Source organism: Cupressus sempervirens, chromosome 1 (assembly GCF_028749045.1).
Source record: "Cupressus sempervirens isolate cs-2001-9-10 chromosome 1, ASM2874904v1, whole genome shotgun sequence".
Lineage (NCBI taxonomy): Eukaryota > Viridiplantae > Streptophyta > Pinopsida > Cupressales > Cupressaceae > Cupressus > Cupressus sempervirens.
The window spans coordinates 528,022,373-528,039,943 of record NC_143118.1 but is presented as its reverse complement, the minus strand read 5'-3'; positions in this window follow the sequence as shown (position 1 = coordinate 528,039,943).

The window sequence follows — 17,571 nt, the reverse complement described above, 5'->3', positions numbered from 1 at the left end:
CATGGCAATTGATGAGGAAGACTTGTAGTCTAGCAAGGAGATTGAAATTAGAACCATAAAGAACTTGCTGGCTCACAAGGAAAATGCATTAAAACTAGTCTCCTAGAATGTACACGGTAACTATCTTGTGTTGCAAGGAGCAAAATATAGGTGTTCAGAGGCAATTGCTCTATTATCTCCTCTTTTTACTATATGGGGTCCTTATACTCCATTTTTTTATAACCTTATACCTTTGTTGGCACATAAGAAAGATCTTCCCAAGGTAATTGTTATAAATAGAAGAAAAATGATAAATAAAGTAAGAGATTTCAATGGTTTCTTTGTTGGCCAATTGCAATTAATTCATTATAAAATGAAAGCAATTGACATAGGAACACCCTATTTTGTGCCAAAAATTTTGGAAAATGATGGAAGAGTTAAGGACTGGGTGGAATCATTAGCATCCTTTGATAGTATTCTAAATCATCCCAGATTCTTAGCATACTACAATGATGAAGCAAGTATAGTAGTAGTGTATGATTTGATTGACATGCTCTATAAGCTAGAAGTAGAGATGTCAAAGATAACTGTAGAGGTTAAGGCAATAACAAATGCCAAATGGAACAAATGCCTTGAAGAATTAGATATAGTTATGGGTGCCACCTGGCCTGATGTAGACATAAACATAGCCATTTGGGAAGTCATTGCAAATATTAAAGCTTTATCATCCAGTGATAGTGATTGAAATGACATAAGGATAAAGTTAAAAGGAAGAAAAGACAAAAGCTAAAGAAAAGGAAAGTGACAAGAAGTTGAAAAATAACAAAAAAAAGGGGGTTCAAAATACTTGCAAAAAATGTCACCTGCCTATTTTGTAACTGCATTCTATTTTGTGTTCCAATTACAAAAAATATTTGTAAAGACACAATATAAAATATCTTTGTATTTGTTTTCCAATAAAATTTTGACATGTGTCCTCCCATCTGAAGCTTGTTGCAATCCTTCCTATAAAAGGATTTCCAAGATGTGGAGTGACGGTCCAAAGTCTATACAATTTTAGTGTTTATGTTTTTTTGCAATTGGTCTAGTTAGTTTTTGTGTCAAATTTTGCAATCCAAAAATACAAATGAATCTTGAATGTCAATTTTTCATATCTTGAGTTATTCTTAAGTTTATATCAGTAATGTATTGTTTTCAAGGAAGATTAATACAGGTTCTACAATATCCATGTCTCTAAGTTTTGTCTCCATTTCCATCTGTCTAGAATTTTGGGATTGAAATGAATAAGGTTCTTTCATTTTAATGCAACTTGGATGGGTTGTATATCTTTTCATTGATTTCTTTTAATTCAATTAGTTAAGTAAATGCTTTCATGAATTGATAGAGTTTCTAGATGTATGGGACGGATATCATAAGAATGAAATTCAGGGTTAACTGTTGATAAATTTAATTATAAGGCAATTAAATAGGTCAAGTTTTTTTTGGGTAGACTCTATGTAGCAATGGATAAGGTACTGATCATCAGTTCAGATGCAAATTGAAAAGCTCATGTGGTTGCACAAAGCACATTTAAAATCAAATCAATATTTACTTTTCTATATGAACAATCAAATTGTTGGTCATTGCCTATTTGTAATAGTTTCCCTTTGAGTTATAGTTAGTTGTTGTAATCAAGGATTTATTATAAATCCAAGAAGAATTGTTGACCATTTTCTACTATAGGGGATAGATTTGAAAGATGAATATTAGTGAGCACATTTTGAAGAGAGAATCATAAAACCAGTCACATTTCCATCCCTAAGATTCACCCGCCTTGGCCCTGCAGAGCCTAAAGAGTAGAGAATCCCTGTGATTCTATGAAAGTTGGTCCAAATTTGAAGAAAATTCAATTGAATATAGGAAATACCTAACCCTTAGACTAAGTTTTGTCTTCTACATCCTGGTATTGGGTTACAGATCAACTTGGTAGTTTTTAGACACTACCAAAATGCATGTTAGAAAAATTGATAAAATAATCATGCATGTTCAAAGTAAACAAACATGTAAAAATAATGCATGCAAGCTTATTTTAATTTTGTATATATTGATTTCAAAATTATAAATTTTAGAAATATTACTTTCGAATTTTAAAAATAAAATTTTAAAAAATTCATTATTTATTTATTTAAAATAAATATATTATTATTTTTATATGTGAGTTGTAAAAAAAAGGTAAATAACAATACTGCTTATATTTAAACAACTAACTTTAGTTGACTCCTAGTGGAATATAATCTTATTAGATATTTATAAATGCATGTGTAGTTATAAATTAGTAAATATAATTATAATTCAAGCTGAGCTATTTATAATAGAACTATAAGTTCAATGGAAATTAAATACTAATGTTAGACTTATATTGCTACACCCTTAATATTGGTGTATATAGGGTTATGAATAGTTGACTTGTGGCTATCATAATCCTTAATTAAGTCATGTTATCATTATTATATTATTATTTAGGTAGGTAGATTGGCCTAGGTGTTATGTAGGGTTGTGTCTATTCAGCCTAAGCATAATTAGGTATATATAGGAGGTTATGAGTCTTATTTCAAAATCGTATTGTGAAGTGTGTTCTTATTGGAGATATTTGGAGGTTTCCCCCTCACAGTGACCTATTAATCTTAGTTATTATCAAGTATTTATATAATCTTTCATATTATCTCTTCCATTGTGCAAGTTATTTCACTAAAAGTGGTATCAAAGCATGATCTTGGCACCATAGAGGCAAGATTTTTTTCTCAACATTGGGGCAATTTTTGGAAGAGCATTACTTTCAAATTTTAGCAAATTTTTCAAAGATTTTTAAAGGGTTTTTGAAGGTAATATTGAAGAATCTATAGTTCAAAATTCAAAGGAATTGGAGCAAATTTGAGAAAATTATTATAGAATTACTATTTTTACACAATTTATTAAGATCTACATATCTCTCACATCGTGTTGAATTGGAGTATAACTTGTATTGGGTTTTTGAATACATAGTAGAGGAGCCTACATTTCAAAGCTTGGAGAAATTGAAAAAAAAAGCGAGTTATTAAAAAATTAGGAAAAAAACTCTCTCAAGGCAGCAAATTTGCTAATTTTTTAGATTTTTTCTAAGGGTATCTTGTCCCTAGTAAGCTACAATAAAAAAATTAGAGAATTTACATTTCATTTGTGTGATTTATTTCAAAAATATTGGTTTCCATCATGACAGTGCCTCCAACAATGGGCAGAAAGAATGCTACCACACGAGGGAAATCCTCTAATCAAGATTGTGAAACAACAGAGTATATTAATCTTAATGAGGAAATAAGTAAGTTCAAGGAAGAGGTTAAGAGGGATATGTGTGACCTGCGAGGAGATATATCATATTTACGAAGCATGTTAAGAACCTATATGAATGAAACAAGGAAGGAGTTCTCAAGAAATCAAGGTGAAACTTTCAAGTCAAATAATAATGACACAAATTTTAATACTCTACGTGATCTAGGAATTTTTTTCCAAAGGTGGATATAAGAAAATTTGATGGAAAAGATCCTCTAACATGGATAAATCAAATGGAGATTTTTTTTTAAGTACATCAAACCCTATATGGACAAAAGGATGGATTCCTTATATCTACAACTAGATCAATTCATTTGATATCATTGGCTTTGTACTCATAGGAGGAAAAAGGGTCTCACCGTATCATGGTCAATTTTTATAGAAGAACTCCAAGAACAATATAGTAATAGTGTGATAGAAGACTTCTTTAGCCAACTTGCTAAGCTTCAACAAACATTATCAGTTAAGGAATACATTCCAAAATTCCAAAATCTATCCTTAAGAGTGGATACAATTACAAAGGAGAACTTGAATGATTTATTCTTGGGTGGTCTCAAGGATCACATTCAACATGAGGTATGCATGTTTAGTCCTAGCTTAGTAAATGAGTCTTTTATATTGACACGTAAGGTAGAGCGGAAGTTCTTGATTCTTAGAAAGCAAGGGGCTAATGTGATAAGAGAAAAAGGATATTCAACTCCTTCTCTTCCTCAAGCTACTAGGTTGACTTCACAAAAAATTGAGGAGAAAAGAGAAAAAGGTTTGTGTTTCAATTGTGATAGAGAATATAGTTGAGGACATAAGTGTAGTGAAAAGAAATTGCTCTATATTGAAGGTCCAAGTGTGGAAGAAGAGGATGAACCCATATTAGAGGAGGATAGGGAGTTAGGTGAGGAATCACATGATTCTCAACTAATCATTTCTTGTCATGCACTTTCAGGTTTCAATGCACCACAAACACTCAAGGTGGTGGGTTTCTTAAAGTAGCAAAAAGTAATAGTGTTGATCGACTCAGGTAGTACTCATAATTCCATCAACAAAAAATTGGAAACTCTTCTAATTTGTTTTATATATCTAGCCCCAGAGTTTAAGGTTTTGATTGCAGATGGGGGCATAATTAGTTGTTTAGGGAAGTGTCATAGCATCAAAGTATCCATGGGAGATTATCAACTTAATACCCCAATGTATGTGATATCCATGGGTGTGGTAGATATTATTTTGGGAGTACAATGGCTTACTACATTGGGAACAATTGAGATGAACTTCCAAGAACTATTCATGTGATTTCAATTAAAAGGAAAAATAGTGGAGCTAAGGGGATTGAAGGAAAAATCACCACTTATGGTAAGCTCTCATCAAATGCAAAAGTTTAAAAGTTTCTTAAGAAAGAAGTGGATGGATTTTTGGCCCAACCGTGTTCATTAGAAGTCTCTCAATCTAATGCTATTAGTTATCCAGATTTATAAGCAATAATTTATTATCACTTAGTGATTCTTGGAGATATATATGCCTAAAGGACTTCCTCCTAAGAGAGATCATGACCATGCCATACAACTAGTTCTAGGGAGCCAACCACCAAACATCAAGCCTTATAGGTACCCACATATCCAAAAAAGTGAGATAGAAAAATTTGTCAAGGAAATGCTAGAGGCAAGAATTATCAGGCATAACCAAAGTACTTACTCCTCACCTATTGTGATGGTGTGTAAGAAGGATGAAACTTGGCACATGTGTCTAGATTATAGTGTTCAACAAGTACACCATTAAAGATAAGTTTCTTATTCCAATCATTGATGATTTTCTAGATGAGTTAAATGGAGCTATGTATTTTACCAAGTTAGATCTTAGATCAGGTTATCACCAAATTTGGATTAAGGAGGAAGATATTTCTAAAACAATATTTTGAACTCATGAGGGTCATTATGAATTTTTGGTGATGTTATTTGGTCTTACCAATGCACCATCTACATTCCAAAGTTTGATGAATCCCATTTTTAAGAAGTTCTTGAGAAAGTTTTTGTAAGTATTTTTTGATGATATATTAATTTATAGAAAAGCTTGGGAAGAACATTTGTAGCTTGCTAAGGAATTGGTAAGGAAGCTGCTAAAATGATCTTAGAGCTGCAATAGTGGCTCTGGGTCGGGTTCTCTGGTTTTGCTCCTGTCTGGTGCTGGTTTCTGGTTGGGGTCTCTGGTCCTCGTTTTTGGTTTTTCTCGTTTAGACTGTTAGTGGTTCCAGGTCCCTGTAAAACTTGGTTTAGTTTGTTTTTGGAATTTTCTAGTGGTTTCAGGTCCCTATAAAACCTTATTTTGAAACTGTTCTACAGTTTGTTGCAGGTTTCTTTTTCCTGTTGGGTTGTAATGCTTTATCTTTCTACTTTTTGTTAAAGGGTTTCGGGGTCCCTTCAAAACCTACTTTTACCATAATCTAAAACATTTGTAGCTTGCAAATCAAGCATTACAATTACTCGAAGATCATCAACTCTATGCTAAGCCATCTAAGTGTGCTTTTGGTCTTAAGGAGGTGGAGTATTTGGGACACATAGTTTCACATGAAGAAGTAAAGCTAGACCCTAACAAAATTAAGGCTATCACGGAATGACCTATTCCAAAAACTATTAAGAATTTGAGGAGTTTCTTGTGATTGATAGGGTACTATAGAAGATTTTTGAAGAATTACAGTCATATAGCAAAGCCCCTCACCACTCTATTGGAGAAGGATTCTTTTCATTGGAATGAATTTGAAAATGTAGCATTTGAGAAATTGAAGAAGGCTATGTGTACAACTCGAGTGCTTGCCACTCTAGAGTTCACCAAGGAATTCATTGTGGAATGTGATGCTTCTAGAAATGGGATAAAAGTAGTTCTCATGCAAGAAGGTCGAACATTTTCTTTTGAGAGTCATCAATTAAAAGGTAAAAATTAACTCAAACCTATTTATGAGAAGGAAATGCTAGCAATCCTTCATGTAGTAAAAAAAAAAGGAGGCCTTGTTTAATGGGTTGACACTTCAAAGTTAAGACAGATCATGATAGCCTAAAATATTTTTTGGAACAAAGACTATCTTTGGAAGAGCAGCAAAAACAGGTCACTAAGATGTTGGGATATGACTTTGAAATTGTATACGAGAAAGAGAAGGAAAATATTGTGGTCGATGCACTTTCCAAGAAGGACGAGAAAGACAAATCCTTATTGTGTGCCCTTTCAATAATACAAGAAAATTGGGTGGTAGAAACAAAAGCAGAGTGGAAAAATGTTGTTGCAATAAGTAATCTCATCCAAAAAATAAAAAGTGACCCTAGTAGTTTAGATAAGTTTTGTTTAAAGGGGGATATTCTTTGGTATAAAGAGCACTTGTATCTCTACAAGAATTCTACTCTTAAACACAAGATTCTCATAGAACTACACGAGTCCCCAATTGGTGGTCATTCAAAAATTTTGAAGACATATCATCGAGTCAAGAAAGATTTTTTTTGGGAAGGGTTAAAAGGTAATGTTCAAAAATTTAAGGATGAATGTTTGGTTTGTCAAAGAAATAAGGGGGAAACAATTAAGACACTAGGTCTCTTACAACCTTTATCTATTCCTAGCCAACGTTGGAAAGAGGTATCCATGGACTTCATCACAGGGCTTCCCAAATCTAAACGTCATAATGTCATCATGGTAGTAGTTGATCACCTCACTAAATATGTACATTTCATTGCATTATCACATCCTTTTACAACAAGTATAGTGGAAAAAAAATCCTTGGAGAATATCCAAAAGTTACATGGTACACCTAAGGTTATTGTTAGTGATCATGATCCTATCTTTACTAGTCACTTTTGGAAAGATTTATTCTCATGTTTGGGTACTCAATTGGCTCATAGTTAGTCATGCCATCCTCAATCAAATGGGAAAACTGAGGTTGTTAATAAATATTTGGAAGGATATCTATGTTGTTTCATTTTAGAGAAATAATCTAAGTGGATAGATTGGCTATCTCTTGCAAAATGGTGGTACAATACTTCTTTTCATAGCTCATTAAAAATGTCTCAATTTTTGGCACTTTATGGATATCATCCTCCTTCCATCACAAGAGTTCAAGTAGTAGAGGACCACTTGCTTCAAAAATAATTGGTACTTTCGGGACTCAAGGAAAATTTAGCTATGGCACAAAATCAAACCAAACAACAAGTAGACCAATATCGTAGTGAAAGAAATTTTGAAGTTGGGGATTGGGTCTTCTTGAGATTGCATCCTTATAAAAAAATCTCAATGAAGCAATAAAAAAAGAATAATAACTTGTCTCCAAGATATTATTGACCATACCAAATCATGCAAAAGATTGGTAGTGTTTCCTACAAGCTAGAGTTGCCACCAACAACAAAGATACATCCAATTTTTCATGTTTCTTGTTTGAAGAAGGTAATTGGGTAGAATATTCCTACTCAAACAGTACTACCAGAGCTTGATGAAGAAGGAAGAATAATTTTGGAACCAGAATGCATTCTTCAAACATGCATGAAGAAACTAAGGAATAGAACCCTCACCCAATATCTCATCCAATGAAAGAACTTAGTAGTTGAAGAGGCCATATGGGAGGATGAGGAGTTCATTCAAAAGAATCCACGCTTGGTTAGCATTGAGGACAATGCTTCTTTCAAGAGAGGGGGCATGCTACGCCCTTAATATTGGTGTATATAGGGTTATGAATAGTCAACTTATGGCTATCTTAATCCTTAATTAAGTCATGTTATCATTATTATATTATTATTTAGGTAGGTAGGTTGGCCTAGGTGTTATGTAGGGTTGTGTCTATTCAACCTAAGAATAATTAGGTATATATAGGAGGTTATGAGTCTTATTTCAACAGTATATTGTGAATTGTATTCTCATTGGAGATATTTGGAGGTTGCCCCCTCGAAGTGGCCTATTAATCTCAATTATTATCAAGTATTTATATAATATTTCATATTATCTCTTCCATTGTGAAAGTTATTTCATTACATATATGGAAGTTAAAATAATACTTTAAGAATGATATTGATATTAATATTTTTTCTAATGCTTTATGTTATTAACTAATCATTTATAATCTAAGATCTTTTAAGTTAATAGCATGATAACATATTATAGTCAGAATTAATAAAATATTAATGTAGTTAATAGTTAATTAAGAGGTGATTTTTTATGTGAATATTAAATTATTTCATAAATTATAAGAAATAATATGATTATAATGTTGATTAATTATGGAAATTTAATATATATATAAAGTATTTATTTATATCTATACCATAGGCATTCATGCATGTTTTTGAACATAAACTCTTAAGTTAGACCGAACTTTAAGAATATGAATTAATTTTGTTCTAAAACTAAACTTGTATTACTATTTCAATTTTTTAGTAAATGTCTTTGTTGTATTTTCTTTTATGATATTTTGGGGGTTATGTAGTTGGTCAATTAGTATTGCACACCAAAGGCTATGTGATTATATTTTTAATGTGAAATGATATAATTATTTTTTATGCCTCAATTAGTCCATGTATTGTTTGGAGTGTAAGCGTGAGTAATTCTTCTTGATTTGATCATTATGTCTTTTAACTGAAGGGGGTGATGACCATTACTATTGTTGAGTCCGATTTACCTAGTCACCTTATGTTATCATTTATGTTGATTTGTGTTGTAGATGGTTGTATTGTAGAGTATGTTATTTTATTATTTATTCTCTAATTTAAATTGTTATATTTATCTGTGATGTACTCTATGATGGAAATAAATGTTATTGATATTGGATTATTGTTCTCATGATTATGAGACTTTATGGATTGTTACTATAATTAGGGGATATTCATTATGGGATGGACAATTCTTTGAGATGTTATATTGAAATGGATAATGAATCCTTGTGTGGATGTGATGTTCTTTCTTATGCTCCATTATTTTACTTTGGTAACTTTCATGATTATGGTTTATGAGAATACTTTCGTATTATTTGAATTATTTTGAATGGATCATAAGAGTAGGTTATCTAGGTGTATGGGGGGAGTGACTTGCAATGGGGTTTGGGGCCCTAAGTGGCTGCCAAGGTAACTCATTGTACATAACTTAATTAAGTGATAACACTAAAAATTTAAATAGGGAGATTTAAAATGAATTAAAAAGATTAAGTGTTCCTCACCAATGCCTTGAGCTAGCATGTTAGGATGGGAGTCGGAGAAGATGCTTTCTTGCAACCTTGTATAGTTAGTTTTCTTATCTATACAAAATGATTACTAATGTTGCATAGAACTTCACTAGGGGGTTGGAGTCCAGAGAGGTTGCCAAGGTAGCCTTAGAGTTGACTCATGTGATGAAACTTCCCCATATGTATCTTAGGTTTCTTATTTATATTTATATTTATGTTTTTTGTTTGCGGTTGCCCTTGGGATTGCCTTTTTGTATGAGTAGCACCATTTGTTGTAGAAATATTTTAGGATCCTTGCCTATGATTTGTATTGTTGATTTTGTGGTTTTATTATCCATGTGTAGATCGTACATTATCTCCCCTACATGGTGGGAGTGGGAGCTTGACTAGATGACCACACAGTCGGGAGATAGTGACTTCTTACCATTTGGGTCTCGTACAATTTGGCAGTATTGAACAAGTTTGTTGATGCAATTGTATCATTATCATCTTATTCCTTTGATGGAGGTTATATTCATTTGATGTATCTATATCATGTACCTTATATCGAGACAATGTATTATTTATTGATGTATTTGTATTTGTTAGTACATATCTTGTGACATGTACAATGGATGTGGTTATTTGAATGTGCTTCATTGTATCAGTTGTACTTATGTATGTTCTTATAAGATTATGTATTTGCTATTCCTATATGATTATGGATAGTGTACTTAAGATTAGAACTAATTAATTAAACTTTATTAAACAGGACTCAACATGACGGAACCCTTGAGGAATGGAAATTGAAAATTTTGAATTACTTATGTGTACTTGATGTGTATGTATATATTTCTTCCACATTGTTATCTTATGTTGTATAAACTTTTAAAAAAATGTCAATGAAACATTGTAACATTGTACGTTAATTTCTCTTGGGTTTCTGAGTGAGGCGTTACATCCCCCATCACTAACTCCATTGATTTGATTCCTTTATTATTCTCTTTCTCTCAACCTCATCTCTCCCCCCTCCATGTTGTCTCTTTCTATCTCATCTCTTCCCTCTTTACGCCCTCTCTCAATTTTGGATCCTAGTTATCTTCTTTATCAAAATTAGGATTTAGGGTTTACATTTAAGATTTGGGTATTAGGATTTAGGAGTATAGTTTAACTCTAGGATTAGGATTTATCATCTATGGTTGGAGTCTAGAAATTAAGGTTAGACTTTGGGTTTAGAATTTAGGATGCACCATTTAAGATTAGGGTTTAACACTAGGACTATGATTTAACTTAGGATCTAGGGTTTAGGGTTTAGAGTATAGTATTTTGATTTAGCATTAAGAATATAATTTAAAAATCATGGTTAGGATTAGATTTCACCATTTAGAATTAGATTTTGGTATTTATGATGAGGATATTTATTTAATTTTAATTATAATGTAAGGTTAGGGTTAAGGATTTATATTATGTTATGGATTTAGGGTTAGTAGGATTAAAGCCTAACATTTTGGTGGTTTAATTTTATTTCTTGTTTAGATGAATTTTGTATATGTTAGAAGTTTGAAGAAATTTAATGTTAGGATTATGGTGCCAATTTATTCAAGCAAGGATTGAATTTGGTTTACTATTTGGGTGAGGTAGTTTTATGTTAGGGTTTGTATTAAGGTCAACATTAAGATTATTGCTTAACATTTAGGATTTGGGCAAAAATTACGGTTAGCAATAGGGTTTACCATTTGATAGGTTTAATTTTATGTATTGTTTCTGCTCAAATTTTTATATGTTAAGATTTATTTAATTTAGAGTAATGGTTAGGGTTCCATTTACTTTACGTCAAGGTCTAATTTAGTTTAGTGTTTTTGATAAGAAAAATAGGTTTTGAAGGGACACTGAAACCCTTTACAAATCTAGAAATTTTCAATGAAGCCTAAACTAAACATAACATCAGACCTAAGGTGAAACAAGTCATCAAACAAGACACAACGACTAGAGTGGCATCATAGATAACACAGTACTCATCAGCCACACAAACAAGTTTTGAATAGGCACCTGTAACCCGAAACTCAAGGTGAAACATGTCACCAAGCAAAACAAAGTGGTAACTTATAATAAAACACTACAGCCACAAAAATAGGTTTTTACCGGACTCTTGAAACCCCATGGTGAAACACACTACAAAGAACAATAGGTCAAAAGAGCCAAGGGACAACTAGCAAAAAGCCAGGAGAAAGGCCAACATCAGACTTTCCCATTTGAACCCTTCTTATTTGACCATAGTGCCATATTAAAAGAGGGAATGGATGGCTTTCCCTTTTTTCCTTTTACTGTAGTCCATCCATCCTCCACCAAATCGATAGCCTTCTGCCACTGAAGATTGTCACCATCACAGCCAGAACCTATAACCCCCAGAGCCAGGGAAAAGGTCGTAGAAGAGGAAGTGACAGCAGAAACTCGAGACTAAAAATTGGCACCTAAAAAAGGAACCATAGGAGGACCTATCTTAGAAACACCAGAAGATGAAGCAACAACCACCATAGAAGGAGCCAACAATGGATCCACCTTCAAGAAGTTAGAAGAGGATAGACAAACAAAGTCAGCAGCAAAGTCCATACAAAAACTGAGACAATGAAATCCAAAGATGGACTAGCTTCCACTACAGAGGGAGCCAAAGGAGGGGACAGGATAATAACAATAGCTGCAACATCCACACTAGGAACTAGGACAACAAAGTCCAGAGACGGACCAAAAATCACCATAGAAGGAGCCAAAGGAGGGGATTGACTGACAACAATAGCTGTAGAATCCACACCAGAAACCAAGGCAACAAAATCTAGAGATGGACCAACTGCCGCCACAGAAGGAGCCAAAGGAGGATCCTTCTTCAAGATGCTAGGAGAAGATGGTCTATCAGAAACTACAAAAGAATCCACCAACAAAGTATCATGCGAAGAGTTACCACTCCCCGTAGAAGGCTAGTACGAGTAGTGATCATCTAAGACCCCCTTCCACCAAGAAGGGGACAATTTCTATCTTGTTTTACCAAAAGAGCAGCGAGCAGCCAGGTGACCAATCAAGTGGCATTTCCTATAGCAGAAGGGGATACCCTCATAGTCAAGGAGTATATTCCAAGAACCAAGAGGAGAATCCAATGAAATCATTTCTGGGAGTCCCTTAGTTATGTCAAACTCAACCAAAATGTGAGCATACGTCATCCACACCACTTTCAAAGAAGCCGTATCAGTCATGATGAACACACCAAGTTCCTTCCCCACCTCCTCCATGATCGAAACATCCCAAAGATGAAGGGGGAGATTCAACAGCCTAACCCACAGAGGGAAACAATTCAGTTTAGTGTTAAGTTTAGGGTTTGATTTGGTTTAAGGTTGTAGTTTTTAGGTTAGTTTAGTGGTAAAGTTATGATAGATAATTATTTATAATGAGGGTTGATATTTAGTTTGATTAAATATTTAATTGTGATTGGGATAAAGGTTACAATTTCTTTTTATAGTTACGATTAAATTTGGTCTAGACTATATCTCTCTATATATCATTTTTCACTTGATGTGCTATTTATATTGGTTTAAAGAAGTTTGATTTATGTTTTTAAAGAAGTTTGATTTATGTTTCCATACAAATTCTTAATAAATCAAATCTTCATTGCATATTTTAAATTTTGAACATAAGGTTCTATTTTTAAAAAATCAGCCTAAAAATATTTCAAAAAAACCATTTTGAATTATTTTCTTCTTTGTATTACTTTCTAATATTGACACATTCAAATTCAAAAACAATGTTTCTAAATGTTTCATTGTATTTTTAAAATATTTTTCTATAAAATAGTCTTTTATTTCTATGTAAATATTTTTCTATTATAAATGAAAATAAAAATAAAAATAAATATTATTTTTTACTAAATTTTCATTCTTGGAATATATATCTTTTAAAAGAAACTTTTTGGAATTAAAAATATTAAGTTTTGGAATAGCTTTAAATTTTGACCAAAAAAATTAAATAAATCATCACTTCATTTTAAAACTAGTATAGATATCTTAAATAAATCTATCTAAAGAAATGCCGATAGATATCCACTACAAAATAATTATAATTTATTTTACTACATCTAAAATTATTTGTATTTTCTTTATCTCTATTTATTTAGGTTTTTACTAACTTAAACTTTTAATTTTAATTTATAAAAAAATAGATGATTTATATATCCAAATATTAAAAATTTCAATTATTTTTAAAAGTATATTCTATTTATTATAAGATTTAAACTTTTGACATGTAGATGGTTGTTAAATTTAACTTAAAAGAATAAAAGTTAACATTAACACGCTCACACCATCCCACTCCACCCAATCTGCCATTATGGAATGCCTATTAGCATTAATAATCCTAAAATTGAAAATATAGTAGAAATTAAACATTTTCTTTTTATAAATTTCATTAAATCTAGAACACAAATATAATAGAAATAAAACATTTTTATAAATTCTAGAATAAATGAATACTTTTTAGTTATTAAAAAGTAGAAATTAGTAACTTTATTTGTCTAAAAAAATTATGGAATGAATATGAAATTAAACATCTTGTAAAATTGAATCTATATGCTCTTGACAAAATTGAATTTATATATTAAAACAATAATAACTTGGCCAAGATCTTGGTCCTCATGATACATTCTACAAACACATTAAATATAAGAAAAAAATTGATTACTATAATACGTTTAAGTCTTCTAAATTCCTCCATTAACCTTCTCTTCAATTTCTATCTACCTTAACAAGATAACTTCTTCAACATTAATCAAAGGAAAATAATGCAACAAAATAAAGATAAACAACCCAAACACATGCCAAAATCAAGAAATGTGGCTGTAAAAATGATATGTATTGGAAAGAATGTGTGAATCTTTTCTACCCGTGCCAAATTAAGAGCGGTGGAGATTAAGAAGTTATGCTACTTACATAATTTGTTGGTGTGGAAATCTACGGTGGGGTCAAACCAAAGGTAAAATTGTTGCTCCCGATTACCTTTGGCTTGAGAGAAGACATTAATGTGCATAATATAGGGATCTCCATATAGATTCCCCAAGAGTTCAAAGTATCTTTCATTGTGGGTATCCCCTTGAGATAAGGGTTGCATAAAATCAACCACAACATATTTAATGGAATTTTTATACTCCCGAAGATACATAGTCATATTTTTTAGGACTATAAAATATTGAAGAGATGAGACTCAAATAGTAAGAAGTAACAATGCGTGCATAATTCATGAGCACTAATTTTATTTGCATATCAATTTTGGCAAAAAGATATTGATTCTTTGATTGAAATCATAACCTATTTTGTATTAGAGATTTTTCAGAACAGAGGAAAAATAGAGCACAACCAGAATTCATAGGCAGAAATGTTCTTTGTATTGCTTCTCATTCCATCTCACCATCAATCTCAATCTCTTATAGTATACGTTTACAAGATACAATAAAGCATTCAAAGGATGCCAGATTTGGAACTCAAAACTGGGCAAGAAAGTAAAATGTTTACCTACACATTAAATACAAAACTAACTATCAAAAAATTCAAATATGGGTGGGTTAACATGCTATCACAACATGTGTTAACATTACTCTGCATACGCTAAGTGTTTTGTTCTTTTCTCGAGTAACCCTTTTGGTGATCAAGTGATTTGGTCCTTCATATGTCGAGTGTTAACACAAGAGTTAACAGACAAAGTCAACACAACAACCATAAAATCAATAATTACATTTAACACACCCCATTAATTTTGACTCTATATATATTAATACATTTTCAACACTAGCAATTCCTAATTGCAACTTTTGAAATTTAAAACTTGCTCATGCTAATGGCTTCAAGAATATGTCTGCCAATTGATTCTTTGATTTGCAATGTTGTATGTTGATTTCTCCATTGCTGACCAGCTCTCTGATGAAATGATATCGAGTGTCAATGTGCTTGCTCTTATGATGAAAGACTAGATTTCTGGAAAGTGCAATTGCTAAATTGTTGTCACAAAAAATTGTGATTCGTTCCTTCTTTGATGTTGGTTAAAGATCACTTATTAATCTTTTCATTCATACTACTTGGCAAGCTACTGATGTGGCCACTACATACTCTACCTCTAGTGATGAAATGGTGACAATTGGCTACTTCTTGGATGCTCATGAAACTATACCTTTACTTAAACAAAATGCATAACCTGACGTGCTCTTTTTGTCATCTACACTTCTAGAAAAGTTGTTATTTGTGAATCCAATTAGTTGATTGTCTTCATTACCTGCATACAAAATACCATGTTGCATTGTTCCTACAATATACCTTAGCATTCTTTTGCCTACCTTCCAATGTGATGTCTTTGGGGAGTCCATGAACCGAGAGAGAAGGATAACTGCAAACATAATGCCCAACCTTGGTTGATGTCAAGTACATTAGGCTGCTGACCAATTGCTTATATAAAGTGGAATTCATTGTTGTACCCTCATCATTTTTGCTACCTAGAACAATAGGCATGCTAATTGGCTTGCAATTGTTCATTCTAAATTTTGTCAACACATCTTGGGCATACTTCTTTTGACTGATGAAAATGCCTTGTTCCAATTGTTCAATCTCTAAACCAAGAGAGTATTTCATGTGACCAAGGTTGGTCATTTCAAATTATCTTTCCATATCAAGTCTGAATTCTTCAAGATACAAATTACTAGTATATAGTAAATCGTCAAGATAAATACACACAATCAAGATTTCACCTTGCAAGTTTGTTTTGGTGTACAATGTTGGCTCATTATTGCTGCGCTTGAACCCTTTGTTGAGTAGATAAGAATCTATTCTGCTATACCAAGCCCTTGGTGCTTGTTTCAATCTATATAAAGCCTTTTTCAGTTTATTAAACTTTTGCTATTGTCCTTTGATCTCAAACCTAGGTGGTTGATCAACATAAACTTCTTCATTTAAAATTCCATTTAAAAATGTTGACTTCACATCCAACTGATAAATTGACCATTAGCATTTTGTTGCTACTACCAAAATAGTTCTAATTATGTCTAATCTTGCTACCGGTGCAAATGTTTCTTCATAGTCTATGCCAAGCTACTATACATAACCTTTGGCTACCAACCTTGCCTTGTGCTTCTCAATTTGACCTTTTTTGTTAAGATTTGTCTTATAAATCCACGTAACTCCTATTCATGTTTTGTCTTGGGGCAAGTCTACTAACTCCCATGTGTCATTCTTCTCTATGGCTACAATTTCATTGTTCATTGCTTCTACCCACTCTTTATTCTCAATTGCTTCTTCAAAGCATACATGCTGACTAGACATCAAAGCAAACAATACCTATTCATTGTAGTCCTATTGTTCATATATTCCTCTAAGTGTTCTAGTCTTTTGGTTCCCTAATTGTGCTAGTTTAGGATTTGAATCAGTACTAGAAGAAGGACTATGAACTTGTCCTTGATTTTCTCCTACTACTATTTGAACCTCTAATCTAGGTAGTCTTTCTCTTGGCTGATCAACATCTGTTGGTTCAAAACTATGTGGAGTGGGCTAACCTTGAGTTGCTCTATTATCTTGTTCATATCATGACTTATCTTCAATAAATTTGACATTCTAGAAACTATTATCTTCTTAGTGATTGGGTTATACAATTTGTATGTTTTTGATGCATCAATATATCCTACAAATATACATTTCTCATTTCTATCATCAAGCTTTTTCCTTAGCTCATCGGGCACATGTGTATAAGCTACACTTCCAAAAATTCTCAAGTTTGTTACATTTAGTTTTACTCCACTCCATGCTTCTAGAAGTGTTTTATCCTTCACACTTTTTGAAGGTGATCTATTCAAGATGTAGTTTGAATGTGCAACTACCTCAGCCCAATATTCATTTGGTAAGTTTTTAGCTTTCAACATGCTTCTTTTCATGTTCATGATTGTTTGACTTTTCCTCTTTGCTACTCCATTTTGTTGTGGAGTATACCAAGTAGTAAATTTTCTATGAATTTCTTGTTCTCTACAATATGTAGTAAATCTTTTGGAATCATATTCACCTCCTTCATCAGATCTTAAGACT